Source organism: Balaenoptera borealis (assembly GCF_965194805.1).
Source record: "Balaenoptera borealis genome assembly, chromosome: 11".
In the NCBI taxonomy this organism is placed as follows: domain Eukaryota; kingdom Metazoa; phylum Chordata; class Mammalia; order Artiodactyla; family Balaenopteridae; genus Balaenoptera; species Balaenoptera borealis.
Genome location: NC_138868.1, coordinates 81,556,457 through 81,572,646, shown reverse-complemented (window position 1 = coordinate 81,572,646; position 16,190 = coordinate 81,556,457). Strand labels below are relative to the sequence as shown.

Below are 16,190 nucleotides of genomic sequence, written 5' to 3'. Positions count from 1 at the left end.
TCTGGCCAATTAACTGTCATCATTCCATAGATCACAGGATGTCAGGATTGGCAGGGAGCCTTCGGATTCTGTGGTCCACTCAACCATCCAGATCTTAAACCTCTGTTGCAATTTGCAACAGAGGTTTAAGCCTGGAATCTGAAAAGATAAATACAGCCTCCTGGGGCTTTTTAGTACTTCATTTTGTATATTCTTTGATTTTTTCATTTTACTCAGTATTATTGGTGATTCAAATACCATATGTATAATTCTCTTACCTCAAAATTTTAATTAAAAACCTCTTTTAATTATGTAATAAATGGGGGATCATTGGGAGTATATAAAGATACTCCTAAATGTAAAACGTTTTTATACCTTAAATCCTTATTGCACAGACCACTTGGAAATGGGAGGTCTGAATTATCTAGGGGTACTAATCTGGGTAACTGAAGGTTATTGCAACTCTTTCTTTAGGAGTTTTTGTGAAGTATATAATCTTACTTTTCTTCCTTGGTAAGTACAATGTAGGAACATAATTGAATCTTTCTTTGATAAGTGAGACACCTGCAAGGTCTCAGGGCTATCACTCAGAAAATCAATTCTCATTGTATAGTCTAAATACCCATAAAATAGAAAAGATGACACTTATTTCATACTGGCCAAGTAAGTAACCCCAAAATTATTTTTTGAAGTAAATCCACAATAATACCTTTTATAATTTGCTTCTTTATAAAAACTTAATGCAGCAAAAATCCAGATAATTAATGGTTCCACTGAGTACAGTGAGTTGATGTTTAAAGTACCATCTCTTGCTTTACAGAGCAAAACAAATGTCTTTTATCTGAAAAAATAATATAACTACATGAATGTCATTATGTAGTGTATACAATAATTAAACCACATTAAGCAAATATATTAGCTTGCTGTATTTTGATTTTTTCCTTTAAATACATGCCTGGTGTTACTTTAAAAATAAAGTGTAATTGAGACTTATTAAAACAGTTAAATCATCACTTGAGATTTTCAATGCCATTTAGGGAAAGATACAGAATTTTTAAAGCTGTATTCATAGGCTGAACAACTAAGTTTCCCACTGTATTCATAGGTTAAACAGCTAACTTTCCCGCTGTTTTTCTGTTTGCAATACAATACATTGTGCCAGAACTGCCACTAATGAATAACATTTATTTCTTCAGGTAGTTAATCATTTAATAGACATGTTAAAAATGCTCTGATGGAAGTTTAAGCTTTTTATTAGTTTGTTTGGAGGTTTCCCCTATTAAAATTTTAGTATTGCCCATTTTTGAAGCTTAAAGACCATGATAAGTCCTCTTAAATATATAAACATATGTAATTGAAGAAACTCATGAGACCTGAGAAATTAGTCTGCTGGGAACTCAGCTAGTGGTTTTTCTTTATTGTAAGAAAAATAAAGAATATGAACAGAAGACCCACACATGCCTGCACACGTGTGCACACACACACACATGCGTGGAGAGAGAGAGCAAGTGCACACTCAGGATATGTTTTCAATTACTTTGAGAATGCAATGAAGATGATGTCACTTTTCATCAGGGAGTATTTTTATCATGCCTTTATTTATTACTTTATTTTATAGATTATCATTTTAACAACTTATCATAAAAAGAGATGCATTTTAAGGTATACACTGCATATTGAAAGTAATATAATCTCTTGATAACTTTTAATGTTTTCAATATATATACTTTCCATGTCTAAATATACATGTGTGTGTATTTTCATTTTAAAGAAAGTTTGCTGCTATGATTTTGTACTTTATGGTCCCTTCCAATGTCTTAAGAATATAGAAAATATTCTGATCTATGGGATGCCCACCTTGTTTATTGAAGGTTTGAAGATTACTTATAATTTGTGAAGGAAACATTTATAGATTAAATAAATTTAGTGTAACAAATTAAAAACAGGATAAAAACAATTTATAACTTTGTGGGTTGATAATTACTTTTCTTAACTTTCAGTGTACCTTAGATAAGGAATGTATTTATTTTCCTATTCCTGCTGTGAGAGTAGCCATATAACACAAAATAGTAGCAGAAATGATAATAGGGCCTTATGTTTCGAATTCAGCTGTGACTGAGGAAAATTATTCAAACCACTTTTTATCGTTTTCTTGTTTATAGTAACTTGTAATCAGCTCACCTCAAAAACACTGTCACGATAGTTTAGAAATACCAGTGGGATCTATTTATAAGTTCAAATACACTTTAATAGTTCTATCAATAATTTACTTGTGGTTTCTATACTTTTCTGCTTTGTCCTTCCTGTGTACTTAGTCCTAGTGAGAAACCAGTGGAAGTGTCTTGGCTTGGTCCAATTAGTTATAAAAAAATATGTATTTGGAAAGTTACAGATTTGTTTAACTAGTTAAGTTTTCTGCCACTTGGAGATGAGCTCAGAAACATGTTAATAATTTCTCATAGTAAATATTTAATGACCACTGCCTATGAGCAAATCAGTGGACGAGTAGGGGCTTTGAGGACAGAAAGATGAATAGGAGTCACTTTCCTCCAAAGAACAAGATATTTCCTAGGCCAGATAAGACTCAAGCACTTTGAATCATTTTATGTAACAGAAATTAGTAAGAGTCGTGATAGATGTATAAATAAAATGCTGTGCTTGCTCAGAGGAGATAGAGGTTACTTGTTTGGGTGAGGGGTGCAGGGAGTGAGTAGGACTATGCAGAAAGCTCACTGGTGAAAGTGCTACTGAGTTCAACCTGGAAGTATGATTTGGTCACAGCCATAGTTAAATTTTACCCCCTGGGTTTGGAGGAACAATCCTTTCCTTGATGTGTCATACCACACACTTGACTCCTTTCTCCTCTTACACACATACATTTTACTGTTCATTTTGTTTCCTTGTAGATGCCATCATCAAATGGATGCAGTAGAATAGTAGGGTTGGTACAAGGAAGGAATAATAGTCTAGCCTTCTCCCTGAACCCTAGCATTCACACAGGCACCCACACAGACAAACAGAATGAATGCCCATGTTTGTTTCTGTACAGAGCCTGGCTGGTTAAGCTAAGAGACAGTCTTTATCAGGAGGAAAAGCCTATGCAGTGCCTGGATTGAAATCTGCATAGGTCTTGTTCTCAGTTCACCTTCATCTGCTTTAGAGTTAGTGAAGATTCCTTCAGGACTGTGGCATTGCCTTGCCTATCAGTCTTAGATTGTTACTGTCTAGCCTGTGGAGATATTTTATTAGAAAATGTGTAGAGGCTGCATCAGGAATTTCCAAATGTCCTTGTAAGTGCTTTCAGTGTGAGTGTATGTAATTAGTGAATATTATACTTTAATTTTTAAAAAGGTGTTGATAATACTACACATGTATGGATAATACAGGGCAAAACGTTCTGAAAGTAACCGGTTTTTGCATTGTCCACATATATTCACTTCTGACACATGAGACATCTAACCCCAGGGCACAGAGTAATTAGCATGCAGTCCAAACAGGAAGGGTCTGAAGAGGCCTCCAGCCACCAGCCATGCCCCCACAAAAGCCAGTAATGTGACAGGTCACTTCATTTATTGTGACACTTTGGGTCAGATAGAATGGATGTATGTTTCCTGATAGAAGAGAGGTATATTGAAAAGATCTCAAATAAATAAAGAAGCCCATTGTACCACAACAACATGGTCATTTGGATATTTTATGAATTATATGCATGATAGGTGATGTTTCTACAACTGTCTTATACAAGACAAAATTTCCAGGTTGTTTATGTAGCTTTCTCTATTCTAAACAGCAGCTGAGTTAATTGATCACCATGGTAATTAGCATGGCTAAAACCCATCTGTCTGTAGAATTTAATTGTATTCTAACCATGAAAATGAGAAAGCCTGATAAACAAAAGCTTCAATTGAAAAAAAAAAAAAAATAGCAAACAAAAGAGAAATCAACTCACCTATTTTGCTCAGATAAATTAAACTTAGCAGCCTAGATACAAGGAGAATTCTTTCTTAGGCCATCTAAATGATATCAGGTCCAGAGAATTTTCCTTCTTATTATCAGAATGGTTTGGGAGTCTTAATGTCTCTGTAGGCTATCTCTCTATTCTGAGAGTCATGAAACTCCCAGGCTTGTCCTCTATTCCATTGTCATTTCCATTCCACTTATGAATATTCTGTTTCACTCAGCTCATAAAATGTGCTTAACTGCTGATATGCTTTTGTTTACTCATATATTGGTAGAATATTTCAGTGCTGCTTACTCACAGAACATGAATAGTCTCTCTTTGGAGGCCTCCAAAGGACACGTACTAATCAGAGAAACCACATATCCTGGCTTTCAAAATAAGAGACCCAATTTCAGATGTTGAAGGGAAAGAAGATAGGATCATTGATTTTTTTTTTTTTTCTTTACAAACTATAAATGAAATGGAACAGAAATGTCTTTGGCAACCCTAACAAAACTTATTGAGTTTTGAGTCTTATTTTTCTGTATCTCCTTATTTTTCTACTAAACAACCTAAATTACTATTAATCTTAAACAAAGACATGGTTTGATTTCACGTTCTTACTTCAGTGTGTTTCATCTAGAATGTAGAATTGTGGTGAGACCTGCATGCCTGTGACTAAGAGACACTAGACCAAATGTTAAGGATAACTCATAAATTACTGCTTCTACAACATAAAATATACTGGCATTAGATTGACATCAAAAAGTGGAGCCCCACTGAAGTCATGGTTTCTGCTACTAAGATTGTGCTCTCAGACTATGTCTTTAGAGAAAAATTTAAACCAAACAGGATCATCAACTCCTGAACTTGCAGTAAGCCAGCCTAAATTAAAAAGCAGGGACAATTTAAGGTAGGAGGTATACTTTGTGTTTGTTGGGATGGATATGTAGCAAATTTATCTAGCAGTTAGCCTCAGGTCTCTACCTTCTCTTTTGTAGTCCTAGGTAGATCATTCCTTTCTGGTATTGAATTCTTCATCTAAAATAGCTAGGATCGGGGCTTCCCTGGTGGCGCAGTGGTTGACAATCTGCCTGCCAATGCAGGAGACATGGGTTTGAGCCCTGGTCTGGGAAGATCCCACATGCCACGGAGCAACTAGGCCCGTGAGCCACAATTACTGAGCCTGCGCGTCTGGAGCCTGTTCTCTGCAACAAGAGAGGCAGTGATGATGAGAGGCCCGCGCACCACGATGAAGAGTGGCCCCCACTTGCCGCAACTGGAGAAAGCCCTCGCACAGAAACGAGGACCCAACACAGCCATAAATAAATAAATAAATAAATAAATAAACCCAAGTTAAAAAAAAACTCACCTATCCTGTATTCTGCTAAAAAAATAAATAAATAAATAAAATAAAATAGCTAGGATCATCCTAGATAAAAGGTACCTCAATAAGAGAAAAAGAATTTATCTTATAATAAAATAGGATCTAGGTGAATCACTTCTTACAAAGAAGGCTGCAAGTTCTTTCCTTTGAAAATATCAACTCATTGTGACTCTGTGAACAAAAAACATCAACAAAATACAAGCATCTTAAAAAACTAGTATCAAACATTTAATCAAGTTACATTATTCTATCCTTGTATACAACATCAGTATTCTATATCTGCAGTAGTGGAAAAACAGTCACACATACACACACACACATATACACACACTAGAACTGGGTTGGATACACAGATGAGTAAGACAAAGCCTGCTGTGGCTCTGAAGTAAAAAAAAGGAGGGTTTATGTTCACTGGATTTGTCACATTATCTGAATGCCCTTGGACAAAGCATGTATTTCTCTGAGGCTCATTATCCTCTTATATAAACTAGGGATAATGACAATGATCTGTTTTCCATAAGATTTTGCTGTGGGCTTAATGGATAGATAATTTGAATTTGTCCTGTAAATAGAAAAGCACTCTACCGAAGTTTTTTTCCCTCAATGAGTAGAGGCAATAATTAACAACCCGGAAAAGTTAAGAAGAGAGAATAGAATTTATATATCCTGAAGGTGATATGCAGATTAATTTTTAACCCCTCATTGACTAGGACTGGGTGCTTTTGTGCTTTTAGAGCTGTCCCTACTCTCTTCAACCTTGCACTCCAGGCTTCTCAGGGTAGTAGCAAGAGTCTGTCACTACTTTGTTTCAAAACCCCAAGAAGTATCCTTCAAAAGTTGAAAATAAATCCATTCAGAGTGTATTATCTCAACAACCTATTCAGTGTCGTTTTTAACCATAGCAGTCTGTGAGCTGTTCTTCAGTGTTGTTTTTAACCAAAGGAAGTAGACAACAAGGTTCTGCTTGTAAGGCGCTTACAGAATTATTATTGAGCAGAGAGAACATAATGAAAAGACAATCCATTCACCATAATTAAAAGTGTTGCAAAGTAAGTCAAGTTAGTAGACAATCCAATTGTTGTGGTTGATGCCAAAAGTATAAGTATGGTCTTTCCCATAAATTATGGTTTGGAATCATTATTATGGACGGTCATGTGTTAGATGGAACAATGAGAGAGCCTCATCCCACATACCTTCCTCAAAGTCCTTTTTTTTTATTTTTTAACCAAATCCTCAGAGCAATTTACAGAGCTGAGCAAATCAACACTCAGGGTGGATGCCCAGAGTCATTTGGACTGGACAGTAGGGGACTCCTTGGGACAATTGGTAACAGCCATCTAGAAGTCCCCTTGAAGAACTGCTATTTTGATGGTGGTCATTGATCCTGTGGCTGTGGAACAGCAGATGCAGTCTCTCAGAGCAGGACCTTCAAACCTTTGTGATGGTTCGAAGTTAGTTAAAAAGAATCAACAAGAAACTTTGATCACATTCTCAATATGTGTATATTTACAAACTATATGTAGTACTGTATAACATTATAAAATACAAAAAGGATAGATATTTTAAATGGATAGGTTAAATACTACTTTCTACTACTTTTTGTCTACCCTCACCAATGCATCTGGAGGTGCAAGAACCTTACTTTTGAGACCATCAGAGAAAACAATTAAGACTCTGATGCTCTGGATGTAGGCCCAAGGAGCAGGCTTCCTTTCAGGGTGGCATAGGTTAGGATCAAAACAGGAAGGCAAGTATCTAAAGAAAGCCTACCCTTAAGAGGTACTGCAGAGAACCATGCATGTAATGGCACTTCATGGTCTGAGAAGACAGTGTCCCAGCCACAGCCACTGAGTCAGGTGCAGCTGGAACACAACTCTGCCTGCCCTAGCTTTCCCACCTCTTGTACTGGCTTCGGGGGCAAAAATGCAAAGGGCGTTTGAGGGACTCTGTAGAGAGTCCATGTGGGAACTGACAGTCAGATGATGAAGGTGTGCCCAAAAGAAAAGAGGGAGATAAGGAAGGCAGATTCAGAACGTCTTTACCTTTGCTGCCCCGTGGCTGGAAAAGTTTATCAGTGCTTTAGAAAGACAGTACTGCTGAATAAACAAAGCTGTGATTTTGTTATGCTTGTACTTTTGAAGCAGATACTGTTGCTGCCCCAGCTCCATCTCCCTGAGCCCAGGCTTGTGTTCCTGTAAATGCTGACAGCTTCCCATTTCCAGAGCCCTTGTGTCTTAGTTTCTATGTCTCTGGGGAGCTTGCTCAGACCTCCTCAGCTTGGAAGTGCTGGGGCTCTAATGTCTCCAGAAACAACTCTCAAGCAGCAAAAGATGGGATTTGGTGGATAAATGCCCCAGCTTCTCCATCTTTCTGTGGGGCAATTCTGAAGTCCGCTCCACACGGTGCCTCAGAGGTGTTGAACTGCAGTGGCCCACGGCAATGCTGTGTTCACTAGGTTTTCTCCCTGCCCTGTCTCAGTTTATCCACTTCTCCCTTGTGCATCCTGGAATGCCCTCCCAAACAAAGACTGTCTGCACCCACATCCTTGTCTCAGTGTTAACGTCTGAGGAGAAACAACCATAAATGAATTTGGGTGGGCAGGGGTGGTGGTGGTGGTTACATATTTATCTATTGTGCTGTGTGTGGGTTTTCTTCAGTCATTTCTTCCAGATTCTCAAACAATTCATTTACATTTTACAAAAAGTTAAACATGACGGGTTTACACCTCACATCATCTGGTCAAAATCTTGATGCCTGGTTCCGGGTTCAATGTGGGTGTGTAGCTTTCACTAATTCTATCTATTCTGTAACAGTGTTCTCAATTGTTGCTCTAAATTGGCTGATTCCGATTCGAGAGTGCTCTGTCAATTAAGCTCACAGTTTTATGTATTCGGTAATTACAATATATAATAAAATGTAGACAGTTTGACATAAGTCTTAATGGCATGGACTTTGGATGTACTGAGATTCAATTCCCCCACTTTGACACTTTTAGTTCTGTGCATAAATTTCTTTATGTTTTAAACAAGAGTGTCAGTGTTGATACCCTGTTGACTCCTGAGAAGTCCACCTGGCGTTGGTTTGTGGGCTTGTTTTTAAGCATCAATCACGTTATGATACTTGATTAAGGATGTGTTCCATATTCTGCCCACAACTTCTTGAGATCAGTTCTTCAGTAGAGGTTATACAGATTTGACACTTATGTGTGCAAATTGGTAATTTGTATGCACATTTATTACAGAGGCCTTATGTGTATCTGTCATTGTTTTGACAATATTAGCAAACATTAGAGAGACACAGACTTAAGTATCAGTTATTTGTATGCAATTCATGAGACTTATTGTGGTTCTTTGAAGAAAATTCATATTCTCTGACCAATTTGTTTTACATTTGAAATATGGTTAGAATAGCAGCGTTATAGGTAATGAATAAACGTCTTGTTTCATTTTTCTTTGTATCATATCATCATGTTCAAATGTATTCTTAAGCATATACTTGGAGATTTTTTTTTTTTTTTGGAGATGTTTTGATTTAGCTATTTTATCATCTAAATTTATAGCCCAAGATGAAAACTCCTTCTTGACACTAAGTGCCAAATTATGTACTTTGTGAGACCTTTTTGTTCACAAGAGTCACAAAGGGGGGAAGTACCTCTTCACTCAAGTGATTTTTATTCCTCATAGCCTTAGTTAACATTACACTATCACACATATGTTCAAGTTTATAAGAGGTTGTCAAAAGCAATGTTGAAGATACGTTTGGGATCATACTAACATTAGTCAGAGTGTCCCAAGTTTGTACACCTTTTTTCCTTAGATTAGCAATGTTTTTATATTAAAATATGGCCAATGTTAGAGACACAAGTTGTGATAATTTCTCTCTGAATATGGCTTTTAGATGTAATAGGGAAATCATTTCTAAGAGAATTTCTGCAGTAACTGTGTAAATTGTAATAAGCATTTTGCCAACCTATAAAATTCCATTTGAGTGTCCATGGTGGCATAATACTAGTTCGTTGTTGAAAGAGAAATGCTGAGCATGTGTTTAGCAAATCTCCTGATCATGTTTATGTAATCTTTAGTCTATGACTACATAATGTGTTTCAAGGAAAAGATATGTGACATTTCTTAACAGTGGATTGTCTTTACATGATGTTAAGATAAGACATTAGGAGAAATTGTGAAATTTACCAAGAATGGATCAATAGTGTGCTTTTTTATGAAAAAAACAGAACTATTGATACAAGTTAGTGGCATCTTTTTCCCCTTGTACGCAAAATCAGCACTTCTTAAATATTGCCCAGTAGGTAGGAGCATTTCTAGAATGATTATATAAGTCTGTCTTAGGTGAGTTGAGTGAGATGGAAGAAAGTTTGCCTTAACTGCAAAAGGATGATTGAATATTTTGAGATCAAGATCTTCCTGAAAAGACAGGATGCTGTTTGAAATGCATTGGAGCAAAGAAGTTTGTAGTTCAGAAAGATGTAAATAAAACACTGCTCAGAAGACATTTTGTTGCTTATCTTGCAGCTGCTATTTACTCAAGATTCTGGTTATTTAATTATACTTTATTCCAGCAGATATTCAAGGTCATAGTCACGGCAGATTTTTAATTATATACAGGGCTATACACAGTGGAAACATTTCACCCTGGGGAGCCCCCCAGAATGGCTATAGCCACTTTATTAAGTGAGCTGCTGCAGTTTGCTATGGTTGCTAAATCAAAGGTTTGTGTATGTTTTGTTCCTTCGGGCGATAGTTGTTCCATAGTTTTCATTTTTGACTAACTGGAAGTACAAACAAATAAACCTTTGAAGAAATAAAAACAGTTTTTACATTTTTATATAGTTATTACCCAAATAGTATCGAATAGTATACAGGAAACTTTAACAACAGCAAAAATGGCCTGTAAGTTTAGTGTGTGTATACAGACCTAAATTTAATTAATATTTGTTAAGGTTCAGATATATACACTAAATTGTGGCTTAACACTGTAAAAACAGAAACCAAGATAAAATATTGTTTCACTTTTTTAAAATCTTAAGGTCATATTTTTCTTTCCTCATGGTGTGGTTGGAACCAAGTATTTTGGAAACTGACCTAGGGAATTGGAGGGGTAAAATCCATTCTTAGTGCTACAGAAAGTATATGTTATTATACTATCATGCTCTAAATAATAATTTTGAAAGCATTTTCTATAAGCAATCCTGTTTGTCCAGTCTACTTACAGAAGCTATGTAAATTAATGCGGTTGTCTCTCTGAGCTGTTGCGTCCAACTATGAATTTTGGACATGGGATCCATTAAGTTAGAACTTGAAAGGAAAATACAAAGAATAATAGGAAATCAGTTGAATCTGCTACTTTAGCATGACTATTTTAAGAAAGCAAACTGAAGACTATAACTTTATATATGTCTATTATTAGATTAAAATTCCTCTTCTCTAGTAAATGGTTAAAGTCTTTTATATCTCAGTTCAAAACATTCTTCTTTCATTAACAGATTTCTGGTCTCTGTGCATTACATTCTGTTTTTGTTCCTTGCTACATTCACTTGGGAAGAAAATAAGGAAGAATGGTCCTTCCTTGTATAAGAGCCCTGATGGGGATACTCAGAACTTGTGAAATCAGGAGTTTTTAACATCTGCTGAATGTGCTACTCATAAACATAGTTATTAATACCTTTTCTACCATGCCTGTAGCCAGGGTGTGAGTGTACCCTTTCCAACACTATTCATCTCAGCAACCCCCCTCCACCTTGACTCTTAAAAGTTTCCTTTTATATATACATTAAGTAGCTATTTGCAGTAGCTGTGTAACAACCATCCCAAAGCTCAGTGGCCTAAAACAAAAATTATTTATTCTCACTCATGTATCTGGGGTCAGATAGAGTTTGACATACATAGACTAGGCTTGTATGGTGTTACCTCCTACGTTCAGGTTGGATCCACATCTGCTCCGTGTGTCTCTCATCCTTGTTAGCCTAATAGGCTACCCAGTATATGTGCTTCTTATGGAAATAGCAGAAGCAGAGGATGGTTGAATAGAAACACAGGATGACTCCTAAGGCCTAGGCTCAGAATTGACACACCAGTACTATATATATTATAGCCTAATATAATATTAGGCTAGATATGAATTCTCCTGTCTCAATCAAGTCATATTCCCAAGTGCAGTATCAATGGGGCAGGAAAATGAAGTGGTTGACTCTAGAGGGACTACAGGAAAGTCACATGGCAAAGAATGAGGAAACTATGGAAGGATGAATAACTGGAACAGTAATGAAATCTATCATAGTATACACTTAAGAATTGGCCCCAGTGCCCTTTTCTCTCTCAAAACAATGCTGTGTGAGGAAGCTCTAGAATACTCTACCTAATTAGGCTAGTGATTCTGTAGATCAGACTTCAGAGAATCAATCCATTTATAGTTTTCCCTAGACCAGTGCAGCCCAAATGTGATCCGTGGACCTGCTGCCATTCCCATGAACCCTTTGTTCTTAGTCCACAATAAGATAAGGAACTTGCACCAAATGTAAATTAACTATGAACCTGAGTGCATTGTTTAGTTTGCTAAAATTGTTTTTTATAGCAAGAAATTTTTGACAAAGGAAGCAGTATGTTGATTTTCAACCCAGCAGGCTCTTCATCACACAGCAGACAAGCACTTTGAATAGCATTGCCCTAGAACTTGTCTAGCAAGTTCATAGATCATATACAATCTCCAGAACTGAAGTTAAAACATAATGAATTCAATAACTTTATATTGGCATTAATGGTCCTATCTTTTTGAAACTATTCCATTAGTAGTACAGATGCATTCAGGGAATAATATAATATTAGGCTAGATGTGAAACCTGGCAGTTATGTAAAAGCATAAGAAAAAGGGAGTATAAAATATGACCGTATCCTAAGCTCAGTACTCTTAAAATATAGTCATTTTCCTAGATCTAAATAGAAAAATATGTTTTCCATTGCCTTTTTCAACATAGTCTAGAAACATTTATTGTGTTTCCTAACGTTGTACAAGGTATGTACCAAAATACAGCTGTGATACAATAAAATACTTACTGCTATTATTAATATTTATGTGCTTTGTCATACCTATTATCTCATTCTTATTAGATTGAAACATTTTTCCATTTTTTATTTTCATTTAGGAGCTATCAATAAATTATTTGTAATGTCTTTGGGAGAGTAAATGGATAAAATCAGGTCATACTTAATGGGGTTTATATTTTCAGTATTATGTCGACAGCCACAGTTATCTCAGATTTATTAGGAAAAAATTAAGGAAATAGCTCTGGGGCCTAACATTTCTAGAAATTGTGTCAAGGAAGGCCAAATTTAAAATATTAAGTGTATGTCTCCATCTCTACATTCTATTACATATGTTACTTCTTCTGTTTGAAGCAATAAATTGGGCTAAGCCTCACCATCCTCTGAACTCCTAAAATGTTTGCTGCGTAGAATTCGTTGTTTACTCCTTTGTGTTATTTTTCTGTGTGCCTGTTTAGCTAAACGACATTTCTCTCATTTCTGCTTTAGATTTTATAAAGCATTTCCACGTGTCTTTTTTGCTTATTTGTTTGTTTGTTTTTGGTCCTTGGAGTCCTGTGGACAAGTTAATGTCCTCACTGTTTTGCAGATGAAGATATTGCCACTGAGATTAAGTGATCTTCCCAAAGACACACAGGTAGAAAGCAGTACAGAACACTCCATTCAAACATACTTATTTTTAAGAAAGCTTATTCACCTTAGCCCTTTTACAATGGAGGTGGCAAATATAATATGTGTGTATGACCCTTTATCCCCCTTCCACACTCAGGGTAGGTGCTAATAATTATATATGGTAGTCTTTCCCCTAGAACATGTCTGCAGTCTTCTCAATGCACTACTCCAGGAAAAATCACATAATTTTTTGGAGTTGGCATTCAGGATTAAATGTGTTTGATTTTCCATCTATATATCTTGCTTTGTTAGGACTTATGTCTTTTGTGTTTGTGCCCTATAATATCTACTATTGTACTTTGCACAGGATAATAAAGACTAAATAAATATTGTTAATAATTTATGGTTAAATGGATATAAGTCATAATGTGGTAGAATTTGATTTACTGTAAGGAAGAATTTTTCCTTTTATTATCATTGAATAATTTATTTCTAGATATTACTCAGCCTCATCTTGTGCCAGGCACTGTGTTATGCATTTGAGACTCAATGATTAATTTATCCACTGGGGCATGAAAGGGAGGCAGAAAAGGATATACCATAGCAGACAGAATGTTCAAGGGCCGGGGGCCCAATGATGGGTTATAAACATTGCTGAATGTAGCTCACCCCTGAGGACTGGGGGCCACCTGGGCACCCCCTGGATCGCTATTCACAAAGAAAAGGGTCTCACATGCATTGGCCAGACCCCAAAAAGACATCTTAATTTACAAAAGCAGTCTAGCAGGAGTACATGTCATAAGTTTGACTGCAGGGTTTGTGAATTCTGGTTTCAAAACTGCAAATGAACCTATTCAGTCAACGAATGGATTGATTGCTTGACTTCTCCTGTACTGCTTCCTCATATGTAAATGCACATAAATATCTTGCTTTAAGAATACTCTGAATTTCATTCATTCAAAAAATATTTATTGAAAGCCTCCTATTAGCTCCCATTATGTCCTGATGTAACAATGAGAAGACCCAGTCGTTATTTTCCAGCTTTCGTTCTGGGAAATGGAGGACAGGAAACGAATGAGTATTTTAGGCAAAGGCAATAAAACAGTGCATGCTAAGTTTTTTGTCACAATGCCTGACCCAAGAAATTCTGATTCCCTCCCCCCTTTCCCACTTACCATATCATCATGAGGTACGCTGTTTATTTTTTTAAATTTAAAAATCTCTCTGTTCCATAATTACTAGTGAGAATAACAATTGTCACTGTACTAGTTTTCAAATCTTTCTACAGGTATAAATGACAGATGCACCTGTACAAAATGGCCCATCAGAAGATGTCAGGGATCCTGTCTATAACACCCATAACAATTAAATATTGTGCACTTACTTTCTGTAAGGCTCTCATGGGTGTAGCTATGTAAGACTTCAGCTCTTCTTCACAAAAGTTAGTATCCTGAAATACGTAATAAGATAAAGATGTAGGCAATGCCAGCTGAATATGTCTTTGTAAGACATATGTCAGGCACCCACAAAAAATCCTGTAGGTGAGAGAAAAAAATCAAAACTTCCAAACTTCAGTTACTGTTTATTGGATACTTTTGTGTTTAAGCATTTGGGGTTTATGAAGATTCCTAATTTTAAGAACTATATTTTTTATAATGGAGGGTGTGAGGCATTGGACAGGACAATGATGAAGGCTATATTGAATGCTAGACTGGAAACTTGAACTGGAGAAAGCAGGAGATGAGGGCTAACGTTTGACTATGTGGACCGAGACTCAGCTTCCGGTGGATAGAAGTCAGTCTTACTTCCTATCTGATGTCCTTAGCACTTGTTTCTATATAATGAATAATAAAACAGACAGGAAAAACACCCAAGGAATGTTAACAGATTTTTTTAAGGCAAGAGAGATTTCTGAGGGCTAAAAAAGTCAGAGATTTCCTTACAGAATTCACTTTAATATGACCAATATCTCTTGAGTGGCATTCCATGCCCAGTGTGGAAGGAAAGATTTTTCTACTAACGTCTCTTCCAGTAAACAGATTATAAACACAGTTTTCAGAGCAGGAACTGTGTCACGTTAATTTTTTCATTCCAGCAGTGGTTATGGTGCCCTGTCCACGTTGAAGTAGCACGCACTCAGGAAGTATTGGTTGAATGTATTTTTCAAGTGGCCTTTTATTCCTTGATAAAAACACAGACAAACATGCTAGTTCTTAAATCACTGCCATTAGTGGCCACTCCAACTGCTTTCCTGCCTCTTTTTTCTTAATCACAGAACCATGATGGGTGGACATGGGCTTCAGGGGAGGCTCAGCTGCCCCCAGCCCAGGGAGTATGTTGTATGAGTATGAGCCAGTCATGGTAACTCCATTCCCCTTACCGGGACTGGAGTAGACTTGCAAACATGCCCAGTGAGACAGAGGGTGTGCCTGCTTGGGGTGGGCATGGGGGTTCCAGAAAGATTTCTGCTTTCTTAAAAAGAGACACATGTGGGGAAAAGCCCTTTCTTTGGCCTCTGAATCCTACCCTGTGAGGAGGAGATAGCTGGAGGAGAACATTTTGAGGAGAACAGCCAATACACCGAGGATGGCAGCAGAGAAAAGTAGAAGCCCATGACTACGTTGCAAAGCCTTGAATTAACCAACCCTGAATATGTTCTAACTCTACATTGCCTATGTGACAGGACACATTTTATTAAATCATTTTTCAGTTTGGTCATCTGTTACTTGCAGCCTAAATTAGCCTATAATAAGATCAGTGGATTGATTAAACACATGGTGCTGTGCAAATAAAGTAAAAGAGCTCTCCCTGTGTGCAGAATCTCAGAAGGATTCATTCAGCAAATATTTCTTCAGAGCTTACTAATTTTCAAAAGTTGATAGATTGAGAGAGAATGTGTTTCTATCGAGGCTTTGGACTCTGTAGCACAAACATGAAATGGATAGTAAAAACCAGTTGGTATTCAGTGTATTTTCCATGCAAGCTCTTTATATGTATGAAAGGATTGTCTTTGAGTCCCTTTTTTAAACCAGAAGTGAAAATAGAAATAGCTAAGTTGGACAACCATGCAAAATTCTCACATGATATCATAATTTTGTGAAACATGCCATCCTAATGGTTTAATGAATACTAATACTCTGGTACTTTTTAATTTATTCAGTTTTTGTACTTCCCAAGCCCCTATTTTATTTTAGATATATCCCTAGGTCTAATGTAG

At 36.6% G+C, this 16,190-nt stretch overlaps 2 protein-coding genes across 3 annotated transcripts in view; one reads left to right on the top strand and one right to left on the bottom strand.

Moving 5' to 3' along the window:
• PDGFD (platelet derived growth factor D) overlaps positions 1 to 16,190 on the top strand; it is a 226,782-nt gene that overhangs the window by 124,138 nt on the left and 86,454 nt on the right. The gene's annotated exons all lie outside the window — the stretch shown is intronic.
• The window catches only part of DDI1 (DNA damage inducible 1 homolog 1), a 32,412-nt gene extending 16,222 nt beyond the window's left edge, over positions 1 to 16,190 (bottom strand). The window contains exon 1 of the mRNA XM_082339978.1: positions 1 to 16,190. This exon is cut by the window's left edge and continues 16,222 nt beyond it. The gene's annotated coding sequence lies outside the window, so the exon portion shown is untranslated.